The following is a 16,729-nucleotide window of genomic DNA, read 5'->3' on the forward strand; positions in this document are numbered from 1 at the left end:
GCAGATGCTGTGGTCAAATCAAGACGTACAAAAAGGTTGGATGGACTCAGCAGGTCGGGCAGCATCCGTTGAAAGGAGCAGTCAACGTTTCGGGCCGAGACCCTTCGTCTGGACTAAAGAAGGAGGGGGCAGGGGCCCTATAAAGAAGGTGGGGGGTGGGTGGAATGTGCCAGGTGAAAAACCAATCAGAGGAAAGATCAAGGGGTGGGGGAGGGGAAGCAGGGAGGGGATAGGCAGGAGAGGTGAAGAAGGAATGTAAGGGGAAAGCACTATGGGTAGTAGAAGAAGGCAGAGTCATGAGAGAGGTGATAGGCAGCTAGAAGAGGAGACAGAGTAAAGATGGGATGGGGGAAGGGAGAGGGAGGGAATTACCGGAAGTTGGAAATTCAATGTTCATACCAAGGGGCTGGAGACTACCCAGACGGTATATGAGATGTTGTTCCTCCAACCGAAGTTTGGCCTCATTATGGCAGTAGAGGAGGCCACGTATGGACATATCCGAATGGGAATGTGAAGGAGAGTTGAAGTGAGTGGCAACCGGGAGATCCTGTCTGTTGTGGTGGATGGAGCGGAGGTGCTCGATGAAGCGGTCCCCCAATCTGCGTCGGGTCTCGCTGATGTAGAGGAGGCCGCACCGGGAGCACCGGATGCAGTAGATGACCCCACTAGACTCACAAGTGTTGTGTTGCCTCACCTGGAAGGACTGTTTGTGGCCTTGAATGGTGGTAAGAGAGGAGGTGTAGGGACAGGTGTAGCACTTATGCTTGCAAGGATAAGTGCCAAGTGGGAGATCTGTGGGGAGGGACGTGTGGACCAGGCAGTCGCGGAGGGAACAATCCCTGTGAAAAGCGGAGAGGGAAAGATGTCCTTAGTGGTGGGGTCCTGTTGAAGGTGGCGGAAGTTGCGGAGAATAATATGCTGGATCCAGAGGCTGGTGGGGTGATAAGTGAGGACAAGGGGAACACGGTCCCTGTTGTGGTGACGGGAGGATGGGGTGAGGGCCGAAGTGCGGAAAATGGAGGAGATGGAGGAGATTCAATCATTGCCCTCGAGGAAAATGAATAGGCATCTGAGAGGATAATTTGCAGAACAATAGTGAAAGGGCAGGGGGAATGTCACTGACATAACAAATCAGTGCATTATTGAAACACCGCTTCCAATTTACACTCACAAAGTGGATCCAATGTGGCAATAACTTGATCACCTATTTTAGGAATGTAAATTGAGGCAGAAACTTTGGCCAGGACATTGAGGATAACTTCCTACTCCTGTATAAAGTAAAACTGGGATTTAAATCCACCTGAAAAAGCAGAGATAGATAGATAGATAGATAGATACTTTATTCATCCCCATGGGGAAATTCCAACTTTTTTCCAATGTCCCATACACTTGTTGTAGCAAAACTAATTACATACAATACTTAACTCAGTAAAAAAAAATATGATATGCATCTAAATCACTAACTCAGAAGCATTAATAATAGCTTTTAAAAAGTTCTTAAGTCCTGGCGGTAGAATTGTAAAACCTAATGGCATTGGGGAGTATTGACCTCTTCATCCTGTCTGAGGAGCATTGCATCGATAGTAACCTGTCGCTGAAACTGCTTCTCTGTCTCTGGATGGATACTGTCTTGGTTTATATGGAGAGAGCAGGTGAATGGGACCGATGGATTTGAATATCAAAATGGTCTCCTCCTGTATCATTACAGTTCCGTGATCCAAACAGCAACACCTCTGACGTTATGCCCCCCCTCTCAAAACTGCAGTGGTGTCAGACAAAGATCTTTGTGCTGAAGTCTGTGGAGCATGACCTCTGCTACATTTCAGTTCCTTATTACAGTACATCCAGAATTCATCTTGATCAGACAATACCAGGATACAATTTCAAATGGCAGTGGGTTGCAGGTTCTGGGCAATATGTCAGACTTTGGGTGAGATTATTGATAGAACATATAACAGTACAGCACAGGTACAGGCCCTTCATCCCATGATGTCTCCTGGGCATGTTGCCAAATTAAACTAATCTCTTCTGCCTACACATAATCCATCTCCCCATATTCATGTGTCTGTCTAACAGCCTCTTAAACACCATTTTGTATCTGCTTCCCCCACCACCCCTGGCAATGCATTCCAGTTACCTACCACTCTCTGTGTTTAAAAACTTGCCCCTTGTATCCCCTTTCAACTTTTCTCTTCTTAACCTTGAAGCTATGCTCTCCATTATTTGACATTTCTATGCTGGGAAAAGGATTTTGACTATCTACCCAATCTACGCCTCTCGTAATGTTACAAACTTGTATCAGGTCTCCCCTCTGCCTCTGATGCTCCAGGGAAAATAATCCAAGTTTGTCCAATCCCTTCTTATAGCTAATCCGGCAGCGTCCTGGACCCCTTCTGAAACCTCTCCAAAGCCTCCAAACCTTCCTGTATTGGGGCAAGTAGCAAAACTCGAAGTGCAGCCTAACCATAGTTTTATACATGACTTCCTGACTCTGATACTCTTGGCCCCTAGCAATGAGAGCAAGCATGCCATATGCCTTCTTTAATATTTTATCTACTTGCATTACCACTTTCAGGGAGGTATGGTCTTGGGGCCCCAAAATCCTTCTGCACATCAATGTTGCGAAGGGATTGCCACGAACTGTATACTTTCCTCTTACTTTTGGCCTCCTAAAGTGCAACACCTCACACTTGCTCCAATTAAACTCCATCTACCATTTCTCCATCCGTAACTGTAACTGGCCTATTTCCACTTTATCCTTTGATGACCCTCTTCACTATCTGCAACTCCACCAATTTTTGCGTCATTTGCAAACTTATTAATACATCTATATTTCTATCCAAGTCAGTTGTACTAATATATCACAAACAAGTTCTCCCAAATGAAACACTGTAAACAGCTGAGCTGTCTTGTAACAGCTCATCACAAAATAACTTAACCATTTAAATTGGCTCCTCTGGGTTGCACATTCCCATCTATATATTGACACTGTATAGAAACCAGGAAAATCCTGTAGTTTTTTACATTTCCCTTAATAGGATTTATAGGGCCAACTGTAAATTTTCCAGATCTGTCTTTTGCTAAATCCATCAGGAAAAAGATAAAGCCAAATTCTGCAGCTGTTGGAATTCCAAAATAAAAACAAAATGCAGGAAATGCTCAGTGGGTCAGACAGCATCAAGGGTTGGCACCTCATGATGATCTGAAACATAAACACTGATGCTGCCTGACCTGCTGAGTACTTCTAACATTTTCTGTTTTTATAATAGGTAATGTGATAGATGGGTGGTGGGGTGGAGATACATTGCTACCAAAGGAGGTGTAAGCCAATCCTTTACCCTGCCAGCCTGCAGGTCACCCTTGGGCAAGGTATAGTACCTGCTTAGCCCCCCGATCAGGGTCATGTGAAACCATGGGAGCAGGTGGTGGATGATCGTATGAGCAGCTGGTGCATATCACAAGTCCCGGTTATGTGACCACTGACGCCAGGCAGACAATCTCTGTAGAGTATTGATAATGACTGGGGTCACTCGTTTTGTAAAGACACTGCTCAGAGAAGGCAATGCCAAACCACTTCTGTAGGAAATTTGCCAAGGACAATCATGGTCATGAAAAGACCATGATCACCCACGTCTTACCATGTGGCACATAATGAGTGAACGGAGGAGATACAGTATTGTATCATCAATGGCTTCCTTTTAAGGAGCATGATTAAAAGGGTGTGTGGTAAACTGGTTAACTTCCTGTACTTGTGACCAGAAGCCTACACTGGAAGTCTAAGGAGGTGAGTTCATATCCCAAAGTTCAAAGTAAATTTATTATTAAAATACATATACGTTACCATATACAACCCTGAGTTTCATTTTATTGTGGGCATATACAGTAAATCCAAGAAACATAACTGAATAAATGAAAGATCGCACCCAACAGGACGGACAAACAACCAGTGTGTAAAAGACAACAACCTGTGCAAATACAAAAAGAAAGAAACTAAAGAAATAGTAATGATGATAATAATAATAATAAATGAGCAATAAATATCAGAAGCATGAGATGAAGAGCTCTTCAAAGTGAGTCCATAAGTTGTTGGAACAGTTCAGTGATGGGGCAAGTGAAGTTGAGTGAAGTTATGCCCACTGGCTCAAAAGCCCGATGGTTGAGGGGTAATAACTGTTCATGAACCTGGTGGTGTGGGTCCTAAGGCTCCTGTACCTTCATCCCGATGGCAGCAGCGAGAAGAGAGCATGACCTGGGATGGATGCTGTTTTTCTGCAACGGTGTTCCTTGTCGATGAGCTCAGTGGTGGGGAGGGCTTTACCTGTGATGGACTGGGCCGTATCCACTACCTTTTGTAGAATTTTCCATTCAAGGGCATTGGTGTTTCCATACTAGGTCGTGATGTGACCAGTCAATATACTCTCTATCACACATCTTTAGAAGTTTGTCAAAGTTTTAGATGTCATGCCGAATCTTCACAAACTCTTAAGGAAGCAAATGCACTGCCTCTGAAATGATAACACCAAGGAATTTAAAGTTGCTGACCCTCTCCACCTCTGATCCCCTGATGAGAACTGGCTCGATGACCTCCAATTTCAATAAACTTCCTGAAATCAATAATCAGCTGCTTGGTCTTGCTGACATTGAGTGAGAGGTTGTTGTTGTGGCACCACTCAGCCCGATTTTTAATCTCCCTCACATGTACTGATTCATCACCACTTTGATTCGGCCTATGACAGTGGTGTCATCAGCAAACATAAATATGGCATTGCAGCTGTGCTTGGCCTCACAGTCATAGTACAGAGTGAGTAGAGCAGGGGTCTAAGCATGTGGTCTTGTGGTGCACCTGTGCTCATGGAGATCGTGAGGTATGAGATGTTATTGCCAATCTGAATTGACTGGGATCTGCAAGTGAGGAAATCGAGGATTCATTTGCACAAAGAGGCATTGAAATCAAGAACTTGATGCGTATTGGTTAGTTCTGAGAGGATAATGGTATTGAATACCGAGCTATAGATGATAAAGAGCCTCTTTGCTGTGCTGATGTTCCATGGTTGAGTGAAGATGTCCAGATGCTTCTGGGTTTCTGTGTCCCAGCACAACAACTGATGAATTTAAATTAATGAATTTTAAGCAATCTATATAATATCTTACCATCAGGAATTAAGACTGTGAAACCACAAAAATATCATTAGGAGGCCTTCTGTTTCATGAATATTGTGTAGGAAAGGACGTCACTGGGGCTTACATATGACTCTAGACTCCAGATAGCTAAATTTTAACTGCCCCCTGAAATGCTCAGGCTCTTAGTTATTGCAATTAGCAGTGACAGTTTAAAACACATATAATTGTAATTTTCTATCTAACCCTGTGCTTCATGGTGACAATTGTATAACTAAGCAGAAGAACGAATACACAAGGACCACACATTTATTCCTTTGAAATTAGGAAAAAGTTGTTGAATGCTACTGATTTCATGCTGTTCTGTCCCATACAAGCTGAGGAAACTTTCTCAGTTGTGCCAACAAATTGGGCTTCACCTGTGACACTCACACCCACTGGGATCACCAACAGCAACACGTAAAATTGGGCAAAACCTCTCTAGAAGCAGCATGGTGATGTTGTGCACACTGATCTCTGCAAAAAGGCAGGACCAGTGCTGACAAAAGGCAGTCAAAGCTAGGACCTGTGTGAGTGCTCATGGCTACACCTTTGGTTTGAAGGAAGTGGGAGGAGCTGCAGGAGAAATTATTGAGAGTGAGGATCAGTTCTGCCACACAGAGAGAGCAGTGGTGGAGGGGAGCAGGTTTGGTCTGTTATCTAGAAAGAAGCAGAGAGCATTAAGGCCCTCCCGATGGGGGATGGAGGTGTATAGGGACTGGACATCAAAGCACTGGTCCTCACTCTCAATAATTTCTCCTTTGGCTCCTCTCACTTCCTTAAAACCAGAAGTGTAGCCTTGGGCATGGCTATGACTGCATTTTGTCAGCTACATGGAACAGTCTATGTTCCAAGCCTACATCAGTATCACTCCCCAACTTTTCCTATGCTACATCGATGACTGCATTGGGGCTGCTTCCTGCACCCATGTTGAGCTTGTTGACTTCACCAACTTTGCCTCCAACTTCCACCCTGCCCTCAAATTTACCTGGTCCATTTCCAACACCTCTCTCCCATTTCTCAATCTCTCTGTCTCTATCCCTGGAAACAGTTTATCTACTGATATCTTTTATAAACCCATTGATTCTTATAGCTACCTGGACTATACCTCTTCCCACCCTGTCACTTTCAAAAATGCCATCTCCTTCTCTCAGTTCCTCCGTCTCTGCCGTATCTGCTCTCAGGGTGAGACTTTTCATTCTAGAACTAATGAGGTGTCCTCCTTCTTCAAAAGAAGGAGTTTTCCTTCCTTCACCATCAACGCTGCCCTCACCCGCATCTCTTCTATTTCACACATGTCTCCCCTCACCCCATTCTCCTGTCACCCCACCAGGGTTAGGGTTCCTCTTGTTCTCACCTACTACCCCACTAGCCTCAGCATCCAGCAGATAATTCTCCGTAACTTCCACCATCTCCAACGGGATCCCATCATCAAGCACATCTTCCCCTTGCAACCCCTCATATTCCGCTTTCTGCAGGAATTGCTTCAACGCAACACCCTTGTCCATTTACCCCTCCCCACTGATCTCCCTCCTGGTACTTATCCTTGCAAGTGGAACAATTGCCATTCCTATCCCTACACATCTTCCCTCACTACCAAACAATCTTTCACCTGTGAGTTCGTTGGGATCATCTACTGTATCTGGTGCTCCCAGTGTGGCTTCCTGTATATCAGTGAGACCCGACGTAGATTGGGAGACTATTTTGCCAAGCACCTACGCTCCATCTACCTGAAAAAGTGGGATCTCCCAGTGGCCACCCATTTCAATTTTACTCCCCATTCCCATTCCAACGTATCAGTCCACGGCTTCCTCTACTGTTGCAATGAGGGCCACATGCAGGTTGGAGGAGCAACACCTTATATTCCATCTAGGTAGCCTCCAACCTGATAACATGGACATTGATTTCTTGAATTTCCAGTAATTGTCCCTGCTTCTCCTTCACCATTCCCATTCCCATTTCCCTCTCTCACCTCATCTCCTTACCTGCCCATCACTTCCTTTTCTTCCTTGGTATTCTGTCCTCTCCTATCAGAATCCCACTTCTCCAGCCCTTTACCTCTTTCAGCTATCAACTTCCCAGCTCTTCACTTCACCCCTTCCCCCTCCCGGTTTCACCTATCACCTACCAGCTTGTACTTTTTCTTCCCCTCCCTCCACTTTCTTACTCTGACTTTTCATCTTTTTCTCCAGTTCTGTCGAAGGGTCTCGGTCTGAACTGTCCACTGTATTTTTTTTCCATTGTTACGCCTGCAGCCCCCTCCTTTTTGAGAATCGCAGGATCGCTATTGATTTGGGTCAGGAGACCCAGGAAATGAGACAGAGACGTTTGGAATGTCTTGACCCCCCCGGCGATATAAAGCTACGGGAAACGGCCATTGTCTCTTGGAGACGGAATTGTGTATTAAAATACTGTGCTTCATGGAAGCCCTCAGGCAAAGTGGGCTGGTTGGTGGAGGGATTGCATCATCCCAACCTGATTGACATCTGAGACCCTGTGAGTCAGGATAAAAGAGGGTCTGGGGAACAGCCCCTTCAGACGCACCAGAAGAAACGCTAGAACTCCTGTAACAGCGTAATAGTGAAAGCCGGTGGAAACAGCCCACGTGCGTCCTTTTCCATTTGCCTCAGAATTGGTGGGTCTTGCCACGGAAGAACGGCTTTAGCTAACCCAAAAGGAGAAATTCAGCCCCAACGACTCTCGAAGGATTGACCTCATAAAAGAAATGGGCAAGTTTAACTCTCTCTCTTGACTCCAACCAAAGGCTACAGCCTACAGCTTGAATGAACTAAAGTGACTTTTATATTTCCATCGGACAATACATTGTCCCCTAGACAACGATAGAGCTATTTCTTATTGATTATTATTATACCCGTGCTTTTAGATTTAGTATTGATGACGTATATTATCTGTATGTTTGCATTGACATTATTTTTGTGTATTTTATCAATAAATACTGTTAAAAATAGTACCATCAGACTTCAACGGACCTCTCTATCTTTGCTGGTAAGTGACCCAGTTACGGGGTACGTAACACCATAGATGCTGCCTGGCCTGCTGAGATCATCCAGCATTTTGTGTGTGTTGCTTGGATTTCCTGCATCTGCAGATTTTCTCGTGTTTGCCCCAGCACATTGTGACCCAGGTAGTGAACATTTGCTTAGTCCTTTAAAATGGCACTTAGTTGTCTGAAACAAAATGGCTTCATGGCTTATAGTGAAGATGCTAAAAAAGCAATTTGGTCATGTAAACAAAGAATCCATTTGCAATATCTCTGTTGGCCAGTAGGTGGTAGGTAGGTCACACAAATCAGTTGCATACCACATTTAGAAAGAGAGTGAATTTTATTTGAGCAATTTAGAAGTTGGTGACTTTCACATTATACTGTCAGCAGTAAGCAAAGCAAAATCTTTAAAAGTGACATGATTTTTCTTTCAAATAAATAATTTTAATAAAATTGCATTTCTACAGTGTCTTTCATGACAAGTTAGTGTTTTACACCCAATGTAGCACAGACACTATTGTTATGTAGAAAATATTCCAGCCAAAATGTGCACAGAAGGCTCCCACAAACAGCAATGAAATATTAACCTGTTTTTAAAAAGTGTTAATTGATGGATAAATGTTGGTCAAGACTTCAGGGAGAACTATGTGGCTTTTTCTCAGGAATAGGGCTGTGGGTTCTTTTCCATCCACCTGACAGAACAGAAAGGACCTTGTTTCAACATCTCATGTTGTCATTGCCAGCTACATTGAAATATGAAGTCTCCAGAGTGGGATTTAAACCCACAAACTTCTGATAGAGCAGCAAAGGGGATAACCTACAAGCCACTGATTGGTCACAAAAGCCACAGCCTCTTTGATGGAGACTTATGAAGTGTCCTGTTAAAAATATTGTGGATATCCAACCTTGCATAGCGGAACTGAGTGAGAGTGGCTGCAGGGTTAAATCTGAGGATAAGAGAGAAGGAGGAACAAGGAATGAGTGGGAGACTCAAAAAGAGACAGGGCCATGTTTTAAGAGGTTATCTTTTGTTTGTTGACGCAAACAGCACATTTCACTGTATGTTTTGATGTTTCAATGTAAGTGTGAGAAATAAAGCCAATTTTTTTTAATCTTTAAAAGCACAAGAAATTCTGCAGCTGCTAGAAATCCCAAGGAATGCATACACAATGCTGGAGGAACTCAGCAGGTCAGGCAGCATCTATGGAAAGGAATAAAGAGTCAACGTTTCAGGCCAAGACCGGTCCTGATGAAAGGTCCTTCGTTATGGTGCTACAACTTGTCCTTTGTAACATGAATTGATGTCTCATGGTGGTGCTTAGATTTGCTCATCCCTTGCCCCTTTGTTTATCTGTCTCCTTCTCTATCTAAACCTTTCTGTCTGTCAGTATCTACATCTCTCTCATGCGCTCCTCTTCCCTCTTCCTTTCTCCTCTTTGCTTTCTCCTTCTTCTTCTTTAATACTGGCCATAAAAAGGTCTGAGTCCGCAGTGATGAAGAAATGTTACATTTTCATTTTGTGGCCAGGAATGATCATTTTTAGACAAAACTCTTAACATTTCTTTTATAATAATGGACTTCTTAAAATGATTGACATTCAAACTGCATTATAAACTGCGTTTGGAAGTCTATTCCAAGGGTTTCACTTTGGTTATTTCCAGCATCATGCTTGAGTACAATGCATGCAGTGGGGGAGAGGTGAGAGGTGACAGCATTCCAGATAATCTGAATTCTGAAGCATTTGTTAGAATAAAGCTGTTGAGACTTAACTTTCTTTGGTCATAATTCAACCTAGCTCAGATAAAGTCCAATGCAAAACTCACCTAAATGGTAAATTGAGATAGTTTTTAGTTGCTGGAAATATTGCCAAGTGTGACCCAGCCAATGCATCCGGGCACAGTTCTTGCCTCTGTGAATTCCAAATGATTTTGAGGCACTTGTGATTGAGGCAAAAAGAAAGATTCACAGGAGCTACCGGGAAAAATTGAAAGGATGTGACTCTTGCTCAGATGGAACAGGTGCATTCAGAAAGTTAGGTAACTACATTAAAGTGGAAGCAAAGGGAAGATGTACCCTTTGGGGGCTGTTCCTACACTATGTTTAAGGACTGCAGCTCCCCGATTCCTGGTTGAATTAGTAGGGCCCGACTGTTTGGCCTCTGGTATGGGTGATATTGCAGTCGGCAATGTGCTACATCTTCAGGATGAAGAGCCAAAGTTTTTCATGATATCACTTTGCAACATTAACACAGCAGTGTTGAGAACTGAGAACATTGGCAAGTTCTCAGCGAGTGGAGGAACATCCTGGTAGGTATGCAGATCAGCCAGATTGCCAAGTGCATTCCTAGTCTGTGTTGAGTTATTTGGGATGGCAGGAGGACTGGAACAACTGACCTTAACATGGTCCATATGCAGGGAATGATACTATGGTCTTGCTCGAACAATGGGGCGGTTGTTCAAGGAAGAACCAGTGGAGCTCAGGCACAACCAGCACAGCGGTGGTGAGAGAACGGAAATGAGTCTGAGTTAGGACACTGACAGGAGATATACAGAGGGGAGAGTGAGGGGGGCCAGCCAGGAGAATGCTGGAATTTTCAGGCCCAGAAGAAGCAAAGGCTTAGTTGAGCTAGACAGAATGAAGCAAGCTAGCCAGGAGTGCACTGGAAAGCAATCTCTACCAATGGTGGGTGTGTACAGGGTGGGGTTGTACCATGTGTTTGGCTTCACACTATCTTATTACGGCTTACCTTCTTAACAATTCTCATTAAGAATTCCCATCAGAAGTGAATGAAGCCCTTTGTGTTATTTTAAACTGACTGAAACCTCATAACATGTGTCTTGTGGTGTTATGGTTTAAAACCAAATGTCAAATTAATTTTGTGAAGGTCTCAGCAGCAGTAATGATTCAGGAATAATGGGCTATAATTAGTCCTGTACACCTGTTCTGTTAATTTATTCAGAAAGCTGCTGAAGGGTACAGCCACGGTGAAGGAGGGAACAGCAGATGAAAGACGCGCAGTGTGAGCTGTACTGCTCAAGTGCGCTGATGACTGGCAGCTATCGCCTGCTGACACACGTGGACAGATTTACAATCTGCAGCATGGATGTTTTGAAAAGTGCCCTGGGGTTTCGGTACACTTGCATGCAAAGAGATGTCATCAGGCTTCATAAAATGTTACAATGGGCAGTGGCCATTTGACCCTTCTTATTTGTGCTGGGTCTCTGAAAGAGCTCTCCAGTCAGTCCCAATCTCTAGCATCTCCTGACCAATTTTGGCCTTCAGATAAGTCCTTTGCCCAAATCCCCTCTGAAAGTTACTGTTGAATCTATTTCTATTTTCTTCAGCTTGTGAGAATGTTATGTGTAAGAATAAACTATCCTCAGCTCATTCCCACTTCTGTCACCAATTGTCTTCACTCTGTGTCTCCTCTCGTTCCTAACCTGCTTTTCAAAAGAGAATTTGATAAACACTTGATAAAGAAACATAGTCAGGGCTATTGAAAAAACACACATTAAGTGCTGGAGGAACTCAGCATCTCTGGAAATGAATAAACAGTCGATGTTTCTGGCTGAGACCCTTCTTCAGGACTGGAAAAGAAGGGGGAAAATGCCAGAATAAAAAGGTGGGGAGGGGGAAGGAGGATAGCTAGCAGGTGAGAGGTGAAGCCAGGTGGGTGGGAAAGGTAAAAGGCTGGAGAGGGAGGAATCTGATAGAAGAGGAGAGTGGACCTTAGGAGAAAGGGAAGGAGGAGGGGACACGGGAAAGGTGATAGACAGCTGAGGGGTCAGAGTGGGGAATAGAAGAAGAGGGATTTTCTTTTACCAGAAGGAGAAATCAATATTTATGCCATCAGGTTGGAGGATACCCAGACGGAATATATGGTGTTGCTCTTCCACCCTGAGGGTAGCCTCATCTCGGCACACAAGAATGGGAATGCGAATTGGAATTAAAATGTTTGGCCTCCGGGAAGTTCTGCTTTTGGCGGATGGAGCAGAAGTGCTCAATAAGCGATTCCCCCAATTTATGATGGGCCTCACCAATGTAGGAGGCTGCATCAGGAGCACTGGATGCAATAGACAACCCCAACAGCTTCATAGGTGAAGTGATCCCCCACCTGGAAGGACTGTTTGGGGCCCTGAATGGAGGTGAGGGAGGAGGTAAATGGGCAGGTGTAACACTTAGGCTGCTTTCAGGGATAAGTGCCAGGAGGGAGATTAGAGGGGAGGGGACAAGGGAAACGTGGCAGGAGTGATCTCTGTGGAAAGTGGAGAGTGGAGGGAGAGGGAGGTAAAGATATGTTTGGTGGCAGGACCCCTTTGGAGATGGCAGAAGTTGCGGAGAATGATTGAATGTGTCTTTCAGGATGCTATGGGAAGCAAGTGTAGAGATTGCTTGATTTCTGGAGGTTTACATCTTCATTAGCCATAGATGAGGTACAGATATCTGGAGGATAGCTAACGTTGTTCCATTATTCAACAATAAGCCCTCTAATTACAGGCTAGAGAGCCCAACAGGGAAATTATAGGAAACATTCAAAAGGACAGGTTTTAGGGCAATTCAACATGGTTTTGTGCAGAGGAGATCATGTCTCATAAATTTGATTGAGCTTTTTAGATAAGTGACTAAGAAAGTTGATGAATGCAAGCCAGTAGACATGGCTTGCATGGACCATACCAAGGTTTATGATAAAGTCCTGTGGAATAAGCTGATCCAGATGGTTAGAGTACATCGGATCCAAGTTATGTTGCAAACTGGATAAAACATTGGCTTGGTGGTAGAAGTCAGAGAGTTGTGGTCATGATTTGCTAGCTGGAAATTTGTAACTGGCAGAGTACTATAGGTATCAGTACAGGCACTTTTCTTGTTTGTCATATATGTACTGTAAATAACTTGAATGAAACTGTAGGTGGCTGATTAGTAAGTTTGCAGATGACCCAAAAATTGGCAGGTTGTGGACAGTGAAGACGGTTGTCAAAGGATACAGAAGGGTGGAGTGGTGGCAGATAGAATTCAATCCCAACAAGTGTGGGGCAATATGTTTTGTGATTTCAAATACTAACAGGACATATAGAGCAAATTGCAGTAAATCTGTGGAATTTGTTGCCACAGGCGGCTGTGGAGGCTAAGTCATTGGGAATATTTAAGGCAGAGGTTAAGTAATTCTTGATTAGTCAGGGCATGAAGGGATATGGGGAGAAGGCAGGAGATTGGGACTGAGAGGAAAAATGGATCAGCCATGATGAAGTGGCAGAGCAGATTTGATGGGCCAAATGGCCTAATTCTACTCCTGTAACTAATGGTGTTACGGACTCCGATGTGGTGATTACAAAGGGATCTTTGGGTGTAAGTCCATAGCTCCCTGAAAATGGTGATCTAGGTGGATAGGGCAATGCAGAAGGCATTTGGCATGCTTGCTCTCATAGGCTGAGGCACTGAGTATATGTCATATTGCAGTTGTCAGGCCGCACTTGGAATAGTGTATACAGTTCTGGTCACCATACTGCAAGGAGGACGATGCTTGGAGTGGAGGGCTGTAGTTATGATGAGTGATTGGATAGATTGGCTTTATATTCATAATGTAGAGGACTGAGGAGTGACCTTACTGAAGTTCATGAAATCATGAGGGGCATAATCTTTTCTGAGAGTCCAGAACAGGATTGGTGTGGAGAAGCAAAGATTTGAGTTGAGAGGGGAGATATTTACAGGAGATCTGAGGGATAAGTTATTCACACAGAGGTATGGAGGTATCTGAAAGGAACTGCCAGAGGAAGTGGTAGTGACAGATACAATATTTAAAAGGCATTCGGACAAGCATTTGTCTTGGAAAGGATTTGGGCCTCAGTGGGCAAATGGGATGAGAATGGAAAGGTGTCACTGTTGGCATCAGTGAATTGGAAATGGAATTTGTTTATTATTATCACATTTGCTGAGATACAGTGAAAAGCTTAGATATGGTTCATACAGATCAAATCATTGCACAGTGCATTGAGGTAGAACAAGGTAAAACAGTAACAGATAAAGTGTAATAGGTACAGAGCTATAAAGTGAACAGAATAAGTGTAATAGTGTGATAGCTATGAGAAAGTGCTACGTAGATAAACAAGAAGGTGCAAGGTCATAATGAGGTAGGTTGTGAGGTCAAGGGGGCATCGTATCGTCTTACAACAGCAGGGTAGAAACTGACCTTGAGCCTGGTAGTACGTGCTCTTAGGCTTCTGTATTTTCCACCCGATGGGTGAGGGGAGAAGAGAGAATGCCCGGGGTGGGTGGGGGGTCTTTGATTATGCTGGCTGCTTTACTGAGGCAGCGAGAAGTATAGACAGAGTCCATGGAGGGGAAGCTGGTTGGGCTGATGGCCATTTCTTATACAAGCTAGCACAAACAAGATGGGCTGAGAGGCCTGTATAACCGCAGTGATTCTGTGACATATTCCTTGGCTCCATTACCAGTGGAAACAGTTTCTCAAAAGGGACAAATCAGTGAATAGGAAATGTGCCAAAGTGAAAGGTGAGAGTGAGCTGGCGTAATGTACCAGTAAAAAGGTTGCCAATGCCACTGATACAACGGGGTTAAATTGGCAATGTTAGCAATATGATCAGACCAGTAAGATATTTACATTACTTTCATCCCTGATAAAGGCTAAATTACAGAGTGTCCTAAGAATGAGCTACCACACTACTTCCCTTAGCTGAGCAGGACCCTGGTTTATCAAGTCAAGTCAAGTCACTTTTATTGTCATTTCGACCATAACTGCTGGTACAGTGCACAGTAAAAATGAGACAACATTTTTCAGGACCATGGTGTTATATGACACAGTACAAAAAAATAGACTGAACTACGTAATAAAAAAAAACAACACAGAGAAAGCTACACTCAACTACAGACCTACACTGGACTGCATAAAGTGCACAAAAACAGTGCAGGCATTACAATAAATAATAAACAGGACAGTAGGGCGAGGTGTCAGTCCAGGCTCTGGGTATTGAGGATTCTGACAGCTTGGGGGAAGAAACTGTTATATAGTCTGGTCATGAGAGCCTGAATGCTTTGGAGCCTTTTCCCAGACGGCAGGAGGGAGAAGAGATTGTATGAGGGGTACATGGGGTCCTTCATAATGCTGTATCCTTTGTGGATGCAGCGTGTAGTGTAAATGTCCGTGATGGCGGGAAGAGAGACCCCGATGATCTTCTCAGCTGACCTCACTAACCGCAGCAGGGTCTTGCGATCCGAGATGGTGCAATTTTCGAACAGGCAGTGATGCAGCTGCTCAGGATGCTCTCAATACAACCCCTGTAGAATGTGATGAGGGTGGGGGGTGGGAGATGGACTTTCCTCAGCCTTCGCAGAAAGTAGAGACGCTGCTGGGCTTTCTTTGCTATGGAGCTGGTGTTGAGGGACCAGGTGAGATTCTCCGTCAGGTGAACACCAAGAAATTTGGTGCTCTTTACAATCTCTACCGAGGAGCCGTCGATGTTCAGCGGGGAGTGGTCGCTCCGTGCCCTCCTGAAGTCAACAACCATCTCCTCTGTTTTGTTCACATTAAGAGACAGGTTGTTGGCTCTGCACCAGTCTGTTAACTGCTACACCTCCTCTCTGTAAGCTGACTCGTTGTTCTTGCTGATGAGACCCACCACGGTCGTCTCATTGGCGAACTTGATGATGTGGTTCAAGCTGTGTGTTGCAGCACAGTCATGGGTCAGCAGAGTGAACAGCAGTGGACTGAGCACACAGCTCTGGGGGGCTCCCGTGCTCAGTGTGATGGTGTTGGAGATGCTGCTCCCAATCCGGACTGACTGAGGTCTCCCAGTCGGGAATTCTAGAATCCAGTTGCAGAGGGAGGTGTTCAGGCCCAGTAGGCTCAGCTTTCCAATCAGTTTCTGAGGGATGATTGTGTTGAATGCTGAACTGAAGGCTATGAACAGCATCCGAATGTATGTGTCTTTTTTTGTCCAGGTGGGTTTATAGTGGAGTCTCACAACTTTTGCTCCAGTAGAGGGCAATAGAGCTGAATAACATCCCAGCAATAAGCAGGAAGGTACTTGGGAACACCACCCCTTTTGGTTCGCCCATCCAAGTCACACCTCATCCTGACTGGGAAATACACTGTTATTCCTTTATTACCACCAGTCTCAGAACTCCCTTCACAGCAGGGGCTCGCTACCATTTCCTGGAACAGTTAGGGATTAGCAGTAAATGCTGGCCTTGTCAGTGATGTCTAGACTCTGAAATTGAATCAGAAACATTGTTTTCAAACTGCTCCTTATATTTCTCCTTTGTTGCTTGATATCCAGAACATGCTTCTCTTTCATGTTGACCTGAGGGGGAGAGGGCAGTGTAACCACAACCCATGCAGGAACCTTCAGCTATTCGTTGACTGAAGAGCCTGGACTCTATTGCTTCCGATCCCAGGTGCTGAGAGGTCTGCAGGGCATTCCCAGCAGTTTATTCAAGACAACTTTAGCAGCTCGCTTTAATGGCGGACTGTTGGCCACTGGGCGGCGCGCGCGGACCGCGCTGCGGGTTCACATCGCCCTCCAGTGCCGCGAGCCCAGCATTACAGCATCCCGG

Source organism: Hemitrygon akajei, chromosome 18 (genome assembly GCF_048418815.1).
Source record: "Hemitrygon akajei chromosome 18, sHemAka1.3, whole genome shotgun sequence".
Lineage (NCBI taxonomy): Eukaryota > Metazoa > Chordata > Chondrichthyes > Myliobatiformes > Dasyatidae > Hemitrygon > Hemitrygon akajei.